A 13,392-nucleotide genomic window follows, 5' to 3' on the forward strand; every position below is an offset into this window, starting at 1 on the left:
TGCAAAGCATGCGCTCTACCACTGAGCTACATCCCCACTTAACCACAGTATTTCCTGCTTTTGTCGATTTACAAACACCATAAATCCAGCTGTGGGAACTCCACAGGGCAGAAATGAAAGTCCTTTGGTCAAATTTGCATGAAATGCAGTAAAGAAAGCTTGGAGATGCTGGGGATTGAACCCAGGACCTCATACATGCAAAGCATGCACTCTACCACTGAGCTACATCCCCTCTTAACCACAGTCTTTTCTGCTTTTGCTGATTTACAAACACCATAAATCCAGCTGTGGGAACTGTACAGGGCATGAATGAAAATCATTTGTATGAAACAAAATTCTTCTGCTCCAATTTGCATTAAACACCGCTTGGAGATGCTGGGGATTGAACCCAGGGTCTCATACATGCTAAGCATGCGCTCTATCACTGAGCTAAATCCCCGCATTACCACAGTATTTTCTGCTTTTGTCGATTTACAAACACCATAAATCCAGCTGTGGGAACTCCACAGGACAGAAATGAAAGTCCTTTGGTCAAATTTGCATGAAATACAGTAAAGAAAGTGTGGAGATGCTGGGAATTGAACCCAGGGCCTCATACATGCTAAGCATGCGCTCTACCACTGAGCTACATCCCCAGTTTACCACAGCGTTTTCTGCTTTTGCCAATTTACAAACACCATAAATCCAGCTGTGGGAATTCTAGAGTGCATGAATGAAAATCATTTGTATGAAACGAAATTGTTCTGCTCTAATTTGCATTAAACAACCCTTGGAGATGCTGGGGATTGAACCCAGGACCTCATACATGCGAAGCACGCGCTCTACCACTGAGCTACATCCCCACTTAAATACAGTCTCATCTGCTTTTGCTGATTTACAAACACCATAAATCCAGCTTTGGGAACTCAACAGGACAGAAATGAATGTCCATTGTTCAAATTTGCATGAAATGCAGTAAAGAAAGCTTGGAGATGCTCGGGATTGAACCCAGGACCTCATACATGCAAAGCATGCGCTCTACCACTGAGCTACATCCCCAATTAACCACAGTATTTCCTGCTTTTGTCGATTTACAAACACCATAAATCCAGCGTGGGAACTCCACAGGACAGAAATGAAAGTCCATTGGTCAAATTTGCATGAAATGCAGTAAAGAAAGCTTGGAGATGCTGGGGATTGAACCCAGGACCTCATACATGCAAAGCATGCGCTCTACCACTGAGCTACATCCCCTCTTAACCACAGTCTTTTCTGCTTTTGCTGATTTACAAACACCATAAATCCAGCTGTGGGAACTCTAGAGTGCATGAATGAAAATAATTTGTATGAAACGAAATTGTTCTGCTCTAATTTGCATTAAACACCGCTTGGAGATGCTGGGGATTGAACCCAGGGCCTCATACATGCTAAGCATGCGCTCTACCACTGAGCTACATCCCCACTCAACTACAGTCTCATCTGCTTTTGCTGATTTACAAACACCATAAATCCAGCTTTGGGAACTCAACAGTACAGAAATGAAAGTCCATTGTTCAAATTTGCATGAAATGCAGTAAAGAAAGCTTGGAGATGCTGGGGATTGAACCCAAGACCTCATACATGCAAAGCATGCGCTCTACCACTGAGCTACATCCCCACTTAACCGCAGTAATTCCTGCTTTTGTAGATTTACAAACACCATAAATCCAGCTGTGGGAACTGTACAGGGCATGAATGAAAATCATTTGTATGAAACGAAATTCTTCTGCTCCAATTTGCATTAAACACCGCTTGGAGATGCTGGGGATTGAACCCAGGGCCTCATACATGCTAAGCATGCGCGTTATCACTGAGCTAAATCCCCGCATTACCACAGTATTTTCTGCTTTTGTCGATTTACAAACACCATAAATCCAGCTGTGGGAACTCCACAGGACAGAAATGAAAGTCCTTTGGTCAAATTTGCATGAAATGCAGTAAAGAAAGCTTGGAGATGCTGGGGATTGAACCCAGGACCTCATACATGCAAAGCATGCGCTCTACCACTGAGCTACATCCCCTCTTAACCTCAGTAATTCCTGCTTTTGTAGATTTACAAACACCATAAATCCAGCTGTGGGAACTGTACAGGGCATGAATGAAAATCATTTGTATGAAACGAAATTCTTCTGCTCCAATTTGCATTAAACACCGCTTGGAGATGCTGGGGATTGAACCCAGGGCCTCATACATGCTAAGCATGCGCTCTATCACTGAGCTAAATCCCCGCATCACCACAGTATTTTCTGCTTTTGTTGATTTACAAACACCATAAATCCAGCTGTGGGAACTCCACAGGACAGAAATGAAAGTCCTTTGGTCAAATTTGCATGAAATGCTGTAAAGAAAGTGTGGAGATGCTGGGAATTGAACCCAGAGCCTCATACATGCTAAGCATGCGCTCTACCACTGAGCTACATCCCCAGTTTACCACAGTATTTTCTGCTTTTGCCAATTTACAAACACCATAAATCCAGCTGTGGGAATTCTAGAGTGCATGAATGAAAATCATTTGTATGAAACGAAATTGTTCTGCTCTAATTTGCATTAAACAACCCTTGGAGATGCTGGGGATTGAACCCAGGACCTCATACATGCGAAGCACGCGCTCTACCACTGAGCTACATCCCCACTTAAATACAGTCTCATCTGCTTTTGCTGATTTACAAACACCATAAATCCAGCTTTGGGAACTCAACAGGACAGAAATGAATGTCCATTGTTCAAATTTGCATGAAATGCAGTAAAGAAAGCTTGGAGATGCTGGGGATTGAACCCAGGACCTCATACATGCAAAGCATGCGCTCTACCACTGAGCTACATCCCCACTTAACCACAGTATTTCCTGCTTTTGTCGATTTACAAACACCATAAATCCAGCTGTGGGAACTCCACAGGACAGAAATGAAAGTCCTTTGGTCAAATTTGCATGAAATGCAGTAAAGAAAGCTTGGAGATGCTGGGGTTTGAACCCAGGACCTCATACATGCAAAGCATGCGCTCTACCACTGAGCTACATCCCCTCTTAACCACAGTCTTTTCTGCTTTTGCTGATTTACAAACACCATAAATCCAGCTTTGGGAACTACACAGGACAGAAATGAAAGTCCATTGGTCAAATTTGCATGAAATGCAGTAAAGAAAGCTTGGAGATGCTGGGGATTGAACCCAGGACCTCATACATGCTAAGCATGCGCTCTACCACTGAGCTACATCCCCACTTAGCCACAGTCTTTCCTGCTTTTGTTGATTTACAAACACCATAAATCCAGCTGTGGGTACTCTACAGTGCATGAATGAAAATCATTTGTATGAAACGAAATTCTTCTGCTCCAATTTGCATTAAACACCGCTTGGAGATGCTGGGGATTGAACCCAGGGCCTCATACATGCTAAGCATGCGCTCTATCACTGAGCTACATCCCCACTTAAATACAGTCTCATCTGCTTTTGCTGATTTACAAACACCATAAATCCAGCTGTGGGAACTCCACAGGACAGAAATGAAAGTCCTTTGGTCAAATTTGCATGAAATGCTGTAAAGAAAGTGTGGAGATGCTGGGAATTGAACCCAGGGCCTCATACATGCTAAGCATGCGCTCTACCACTGAGCTACATCCCCAGTTTACCACAGTATTTTCTGCTTTTGCCAATTTACAAACACCATAAATCCAGCTGTGGGAATTCTAGAGTGCATGAATGAAAATCATTTGTATGAAACGAAATTGTTCTGCTCTAATTTGCATTAAACAACCCTTGGAGATGCTGGGGATTGAACCCAGGACCTCATACATGCGAAGCATGCGCTCTACCACTGAGCTACATCCCCACTTAAATACAGTCTCATCTGCTTTTGCTGATTTACAAACACCATAAATCCAGCTTTGGGAACTCCACAGGACAGAAATGAAAGTCCTTTGGTCAAATTTGCATGAAATGCAGTAAAGAAAGCTTGGAGATGCTGGGGATTGAACCCAGGACCTCATACATGCAAAGCATGCGCTCTACCACTGAGCTACATCCCCTCTTAACCACAGTCTTTTCTGCTTTTGCTGATTTACAAACACCATAAATCCAGCTTTGGGAACTACACAGGACAGAAATGAAAGTCCATTGGTCAAATTTGCATGAAATGCAGTAAAGAAAGCTTGGAGATGCTGGGGATTGAACCCAGGACCTCATACATGCAAAGCATGCGCTCTACCACTGAGCTACATCCCCACTTAACCACAGTCTTTCCTGCTTTTGTTGATTTACAAACACCATAAATCCAGCTGTGGGTACTCTACAGTGCATGAATGAAAATCATTTGTATGAAACAAAATTCTTCTGCTCCAATTTGCATTAATCAACCCTTGGAGATGCTGGGGATTGAACCCAGGACCTCATACATGCAAAGCATGCGCTCCACCACTGAGCTACATTCCCACTTAACTAAACTCTCATCTGCTTTTATACATTTATAAAAACCATAAATCCAGCTGTGTCTTAATAACAGGCTTTTCTGCTTTTGAAATGAAAGTCGTTTGCTCAAATCTGCTTGAAATGAATTTCTTCTGCTCCTATTTGGATTAAACACCGCTTGGAGATGCTGGGAATTGAACCCAGGGCCTCATTCATGCTAAGCATGCGCTCTACCACTGAGCTACATCCCCAGTTGACCACAATCTTTTCTGCTTTTGCTGATTTACAAACACCATAAATCCAGCTTTGGGAACTCCACAGGACAGAAATGAAAGTCCATTGGTCAAATTTGCATGAAATGCAGTAAAGAAAGCTTGGAGATGCTGGGGATTGAACCCAAGACCTCATACATGCAAAGAATGCGCTCTACCACTGAGCTACATCCCCACTTAACCACAGCCTTTTCTGCTTTTGCTGAATTACAAACACCATAAATCCAGCTTTGGGAAATCCACAGGACAGAAATGAAAGTCCATTGGTCAAATTTGCATGAAATGCAGTAAAGAAAGCTTGGAGATGCTGGGGATTGAACCCAGGACCTCATACATGCAAAGCATGCGCTCTACCACTTTTTTTTTTCTTTTTTTTCACCTTTTTTTTTTCACCTTTTTTTTTTTTTTTATTACAAAAAATTTTTTCAAAATCTTTTTTCACAGAAACATAAAATATCAATACAATAATGCATTCAAATATAGTACAGTTTTACCATTACACATAATTTTTTACAAATTCCCCATTTTTTTTTTTTTTTACAGAATTCACTTTGTACATTCCCACATTATGTATTATTTTCTTATTATTAATTATACATTTACAAATACATACCATTAACTAACAGGAATTATCTTGGCAAATTTATCCTATATTTTTTAAAACATTCCAATATTCTTATGTCATTGCCTGTTAATATTTTATAAAACCTTTCAACTTGTCTATTCATGCTAAAATAATTATATAAAGTCTGTATATGTCCCTCCAACTTTCTTCTAAAAAAACTCCACATATTAATTTTTACACTTTTTTCTCTCATGACATTACGTCTACACCATATTGCATATCTTGCTATGGATAAAATGAAATTGACTATAAACATTTCTTTTCCTTTCCCTTTTATACCAAGTAATACCATTTGATTCCATTCCATTTGACTTTCAATTTCTTCCCCCAAAAATGCCTCAATAAACATTTTAAATTTCTTCACTTGTAGTTCACAACAAAATAAAAACAAATGTAAAAGACCTTCATCTTCATTTTCACATACATCACATCTTGCATTTTGTTCAATTCCCATTTTACATAATCTCATTTTTGTATATATTACATTGTGTCTTAAAAGAATATTAAAATTCTCAATCACTGGATCCATATAACTTATTCTTAAATTCTCCCAAATATTTTCAGATTCTGTCACTGGAAATAATCTATTCCAAAAACCATTTGCTATTGGTTTAACAAAAACCAGTTTTCTAAAGAATTTATAAATCATTTTTAAAGAACATGATTGAATAGACACTTCTTTCCCACTTTCTTTTAAAAGCACTTCAACCTTTCCCTCTCCTTCCTCCTGTTTTTCTATTCTTTCTATCCATTCTTTAGGAATTGCTTTTTTTATTTTGTCAAATTGTTGCTTTACTATACTCTTATCAACCTCTTCTCCCATTTCTTCAATTTCATCTACTATACCTTGCAGTGGTATAAAACCTTCTTTAACCTCATATAAAACATCTTTGACTTTATTTATTCCTGCTTTAATCCATTTCCTAAAATAAATTTCATTATTTTCATATACAATATTTGAATTTAAAAATAATGATTGATTCAAAAGTTCCCCCATCCCTTCTGGTTTGTAGACCACTGTCACTAAAAATTCTTTCCACGCTCTTAAAACTTCTTTATACAATTCTGGCACAGCGTTTAACATATTTTCTTTCAATTTCATCCATATAATGTCATTTCCCATATTAAAACCACCACACCTATTTAAAAAATATTTCATACCATCCTTCCATTCTTGTCTATTTTCTTTATTCAAAATTTTTTTTAATGATTTTAACCCTTAGACTCTTCATTCTCATATCCGGATCTAACAAACCTAAACCTCCCTCCTCAATGGGTCCTATCATTGTATTATAGGCAATCTTTGCCGGTTTTCCCTCCCATATAAAATTTAAAATACACTTTTCAATCTCTTGTAAACCCATATTGGCAATGAGGTGACCTCTAATGCATACCACATTTTTGAAAGCATCAGAGCATTTACAATCAAAATCTTCCCTCTTAATTTCAACATTCTTTGTCTCCAAAAAGTCAGTCTTCTCTCCATTCCTCCTAAGATTTCATCCCATATTAAATCTCTAGTTTTCTTTTCATCTTTCCCAAACCTAATTCCTAAAATTTTCATATTTTCTGTCTCTTCTTTAAAACTAAAATAATCTGGCAAAGGCTTTGCTGCTCCTATTCTCATCATGACAGTCTTATCTATGTTTATTTTTGCTCCTGAACTCTTACAATATTTTTGTATTTTATTCATTGCTCTCTCAACACTATCTTTATCCTTTAAAATTAAAGTTGTGTCATCTGCATACTGATATATTTTTTGTTCTTTTTCTATTCCTCCAAAACCTATTCCTTTAATATTTTTATCTTCCCCAACCACTAATCCCAGCGGTTCAGCTACTATACTATACAATAATGAAGATAAAGGACATCCTTGTCTTATTGATCTTGTTATACTAAAAATATCAGTTAAAACCCCATTGCACTTTATAAAACTGATTGCACCTTTGTATAAAACTCTTATCCATCTTATAAACTTGTTTCCAAAACCAAAATGTTCTAAAAGTTCAAATAAATAATCATGTTCTACCCTATCAAAAGCTTTTTCAAAATCTAAACTAATTATGTATCCCTCTTCTTTATTTTCTATCATATAACTTATTTTGTCTCTTACAGTATATTGCTTACTGTATCTTTATTTCTCTCCCTATGATTGAATAAGCTTGATTTGTTGTTATTAGTCCTGGTAAAACCTTCTTTAATCGATTTGCCAACATTTTGGCTAAAATTTTAAAATCTGTATTTAACATTGATATAGGTCTATAGTTCTTTAAATCTGCTGAATCACCTCTTTTTTTAAAAAATAACTTCACCATTCCTACTCTCATAAATTGACTTGCTTGTCCTCTCTCATATATTTCCTCATAAACTTCTTTTAAAATGGGCATTAACGTGTCCTTAAAAACTTTATAAAATTCACTAGTCAAGCCATCTGCTCCAGGACTTTTCCCATTGCTTAATTGTACTATTCCTGTCTCTATTTCTTCCTCTAAAAAATCTTTATCACACATTTCTTTATCCTCTTTAGCTACTTTTGTTTTAACCTTCTCTAATAAAAACTGCTTTTCATCTTCTTTTGTCCCTTCACTTATAAATAGATTGGCATAAAATTATTTTACTCTTTGCAAAATCTCTTTAGTCTCCTTTACTCTTCTCCCATCCTTGTTTAATACTTCCTTTATTGCATCAGCCTTTTGTCTACTTTCCTCTAAATTAAAGAAGAATTTTGTACACCTTTCTCCTTCCATCACATTCTTTGCCCTACTTCTTATCATAGCTCCTCTACATTTTTCTTCTTCTATTTCTTTTAATCTATACTCATTAATTATAATCATTTCTATATCTCCATTATCTTTTTGTAATTCCTCTTTCAAAATATTCCTAACTGCTACTTCTTCTCTCCTTTTAATCTTTTGTTTCAATCTACTATGCCTCAATGAATACTTCTTTATTTCATATTTTACATTATCCCACCACACCCTCTTATCTTCCTCAAACATTCCTTTCTCTCTCTCATTTGTTATTATTGCTTCCACTGCCAATTTATAATTCTCATCTTTTAAGAGTTCATTATTTAAACACCATATCCCCTTTCCCCTCTCCAAACCCGTTTCATTAAAATGAACTATTAACATACTATGATCACTCAGAGAAGTCATCTTATAATATATCATGTCAATATTTCTTGTCATATTTCTTTTAATCAACATAAAATCTATTCTACTCTGCTTCATTTTTCCTTTTACCAACTGTTGTCTTGAAAAATCTTTTATTCCTTCATTTCGTTCTCGCCATATATCTATTAGATCATTTTTATCAATTAAAGCAATTCATCCCTTCCACTATCTCTTTTAAAAACCATATATTTTGCTATATCCATTCTACTCAAAACTGTATTAAAATCCCCCATTAAAATAACCTTTTCCCATTTTTCTATATATTCATTTAAATTATTAAAAAATATTTTCTTTTCAGCCTCTGCGTTTGGAGCATGTACATTACATAAAATAATATTTTCTCCTCCCCAGACCAGCCTCACAATAATACATTTCCCTTCTGTATCACAATATATAATTTTAACATCTTCGCTTATACTCCTTTTAAATAAAATCGCAACTCCTTTTCCCTTTTCCCCATCCCCATTATTGTAATAAATTTTCCCTTTCCATCTTCTTTTAACACTTTCCATCATTTCGTTTTTCCAATTTGTTTCTTGTAATAAAATCACATTTGTCTTTTTACATAGTTCTTTCACTTTTTCAAATTTTGTCATATTCAATAAACCTCTCACATTTAGTGATACAATGCTTAAAAAACTAATGATTAAAAAGTTATTTACTAGATTCATTATTCACGTTCTTCTCCCATATTCCTCAATACCCCAAATCTGTTTTCATCAAATTCTTTTCTTTTCTGTTGTCTTTTCTTTTTAACCATTTCTATATTGGGGGTTACCTTTATTGATCTTCTTCTCTGCATTCTTTCCTTTCCCATGTCTCTAGATTCCTCTTTTTCTTCTTCTCCCACATCCTCTTCTGTTTCCAAGTTCTTTTGTGTTTGCTCCATTTTATCCTGTTTCTCTATCGTTGCTTGCATTGTCTCTAATGATGTTTGCTTATCACATTCCATTTGTCCCTCGTTGTCCTTTTCTTTTTGTTGCTCTACTTCATTATCTCCATTATCCATCAAGTCATTATTCCGTTCTTCCTCATCCATCCTTTCAGGTTGATTTATTTCCTTTTCAGTTGAGTTCTCCTTCCATACTTGTCCTTCTCCACTCAAAGTTTCAGTCTCTTTTATTTGGTTGCCATCTCCTTCCACTTCTTCATCCTCCATCCAACACTCACACTTTACCAAAGCACGTTTACAATCTGGGCACTTTACAGCATTGCAGTTACGAGCATAATGCCCCTGCTCTTTACACTCATAGCACTTCAAATCAGGACAGTCTTTAAAAGACATGGCCAGGATCCATGCATAGCCTACAAATTTTCATTTGCCTATCATGCATAATCCTGAAGTATTGTGCCCCTTCGGCCGTCTCAAACTTGGCACTATAGGGCAAAGATACCACCTCTTTTGGAAAGCGGACTTTAAGGTATCTTGTTCCGTCAGCTATTCCTGTGCCTGGATAGTATCGCCTTTTAATATCTGATATTGGTGTTACACCCCACTTTGAAAAAATGTCTTTATCGTCCATATATGCTGGTAAGTGCATAAACGAAACAATGCATTCTTTTGTCTGCAATTTCCTGATTTCACACATCTTCTCTTTTATCATTAAACCATCCATTAAATCATCACACATACCTTCATCATCCAAAGTCAGTTCATATTCTCTATCAGGTCTTGGTCTTAAGGCCAACAGCTTTCCATATCCAATCTTTTCTATCACAGCCTCTATAATGTCCTCCACCTTTGCATCTCGAATATCCATCAAGTTCACAATTACTGTAGCTTCCTTTAGAAAAGACTGGTTTGTAATTCCTTCCTTTGCTTTACCACCGAGCTTATTGATATTTTTCCCAAATCCATCATCTTTTGTCATTTGTTGTCCATGTTTTCCCTTTTCTGTTACTCTTGCCATGACCTTATCCGTTGCCGTTAATCCATCCATTTTTGACATCTCAAGAAGAAAATGGCTCCCCCAAGCAGCATTAACTGCTGGAGATTCCAACTAAAAAGATTGTGAAGACAAAAAAATGAAAAACAAACTAACTATACAAATAAAACAGAAAAACAAAAAAATGTGGGTCACTCCCACCTACTACAACTGCAACACTTCCTGTGATGTCACTGGAATGTACCAAGCGTCTACCACTGAGCTACATTCCAACTTAACCACATTAACTACAGTCCAACTTAACCAAGCGTGAAGATTTTTGCCACAGAAATACTCTTGTTATACGTCCAAATTGTTTTTTGAAACTTTGTCCATGCTTAGCATGAGAATCCAAATCTTTAACAATGTAAACAACTCTGAATGCATGAAACAGCATTGAACCCCCCCCAATACAAAAATACTAAGGTGAAATATATTTAAAATACATGTAAATACTGCCCATTCCTGCTTGGAAGGACACAGTCAAGTCAAGTCACTATTATTTGTATAGCGTTTTTAACAATGCAAATTGTGTCAAAGCAGCTTTACATCAGCTTGATATAAAGCTGGGTGTCTTTACAGTATTTAGATGGGGAAATAGTGTGTTAAAATAGTGTCATTCTCCTGACAAAATCAGCAGTTTAAATCTATGCTGCAGCAGAGTCAGATTGTGCAAAGGACTCATCTGGTTCCTGTTGTCTTGTCCTGATGGCTGTCTAGAGACAGGGTCTTCATTAGGGATCAGTCTCTGGGGCTCATCCAGTTGTCCTGGTCTCCGCTGACGTTCAGGGCTGTAGAAGTCATCTCTAGGTGCTGATCCACCATCTGATTAGGGCTGCCACTAACGACTATTTTTATTTCTATTAATCTATCGACTAATTTACCGATTAAACGATTAATTTCCCACAAAAAAAAATCTACAATTTTACTTAAGAATATTTTATTCAACTATATTTTATTAAACCAAATGAAATCCAAATTTCTATGAAATCCTTTTTTTATAGCAAAAGTAAAGTGCAACATGGAGTGCAAGAAGCAAGTGTCCATCTCATAGTCCAAAGTTCAGTATTACAGTGCAAGAATGACAGCATATCCACGTGTTCTAGTCTACTATTAAGAAAATCATAATGAAAAAACACTATTTAAAGGAGTATTTACCAGAATTTATTTGGGTGAAAAATGTAAATGTGCAGTATTTCTGAAAAATAAATAAATAAATATAAAATCAATTAATTGGAGATGCTATTGATTATTAAAATTTAATGGAACCATTAAAATGGAATCCAGAAAATAATGGAAAACAGAATTTGGTAAATATAAAACTGTAAAACTCAATTAGACAAGCTTTTTGATTAATACAACTTCATTTAACTATTATAACAGAGTATAGAAAAATGACAATAGAAAAAAATGAATTTGGAAATAAAACGGCCCATAGGGCCCTATAATTATTATTTTTTATTTATTTCTTTATTTTTGTGGTAATAAAAATAGATGCAAGTGAACAATAGCTTTTAAAATGACGTAAAATTCATATATAATAGCAATGATGCAATAATAATTAGTTTAAATAAAATATCAAAAGCAAGAAATTGTATGGTTTTATTAAACAAAACTGTTAAAATACATAATGTATTATAAACTATAGAGCGAATGTGCATTACGCATTACAACAAAGGCCTGCAGGGGCCTGATGATGGTTTTTACACATTACTGTGTGATCTAATCCTTGTTTAATATTGGCCAAGCACCATTTAATTCACATGTCCACTTAATCTTTAATATTTGGCCATTTCTTTAGGACAGCTATAGCACTGTAATTAAATGAATATGTGTAAACTCAGACTGAGGGTTTGAGCTTTTATTTTGAAATCGCGATGTATTCTCCTGTTTGCATAGATTTATTAATGATTTACCTTACCAATCTGATGAAATGGGGCACGTTGCGTTCCCAGATGAACGTTATAATAAACCCAAACTCACAACAACATGCAGAGATGAGTTTGAGACGCTCCACACATTTAAATGATAACAGTTTCTGCAGCACTTAACCTACACACATGGAAATAATTAAAGCGAGCCTATACTGTATTAGAACTGCATCGCATATAATTAATTAAATCATAGCGTTTGTGAATTCACAATTATGCTTAATTATAATTTTTAAATGGGTTTAATATACCATGCAGCCTTGAAAAGCAGTCTAATAATGTGTTTTATGGATTCTCGTCCATGAAATTCGCCACATGCGGTATTTTGCCGGTTAGTCGACGCGAGCAAAATTAAATCGATGATTTTTAATAATCAAATACTCGACTAAAATCGACGAATCGCGACAGCCCTACATCTGGATACCGACTGGATCAGGGTGGCTGCAGTGACCATCTGATCTGGATACAGTCTGGATCTGGGTGGCTACGGTGACCTTGGAATAAGAAAGAAACAGACGAATATTAGCATAGATGCCATTCTTCTAACGATGTAACAAGTACATCAGGTGTTTTGGCAAGTGTTCCCGGTTCCAGTTGACCAAATTAATGCAGCCTAACAATCCTTTAATGGATGTAAATTATAGAAATGCGATAGTGTATTATGTGTAAGCCAGGTTAAAGAGATGGGTCTTTAATCTAGATTTAAACTGACAGAGTGTGTCTGCTTCCCGAACAGTGCAGATTGTTTCAGAGGCGCTAAATAAGAAAACAATATCCCGCCCGCAGTTGATTTTGGTATTATCAAATGGCCAGAGTTTTGAGATCGCAGCAGACGTGAAGGACTATAGTGTGATAAGAGCTCACTCAAATGCCGAGGTGCCAAACCATTCAGGGCCTTATAGGTAATTAGCATGATCTTAAAATGTATAAAGTTTAATAGGGAGCCAGTGCAATGTTGAGAGAACCAGGCTAATTTGGTCATACCTCCTCCAGCTGGTTTAAAATGCTGCAGCTAGTTTATTAAATGAGCAGAGCAACCAC

Source organism: Barbus barbus (genome assembly GCF_936440315.1).
Source record: "Barbus barbus genome assembly, chromosome: 13".
Taxonomy (NCBI): domain Eukaryota; kingdom Metazoa; phylum Chordata; class Actinopteri; order Cypriniformes; family Cyprinidae; genus Barbus; species Barbus barbus.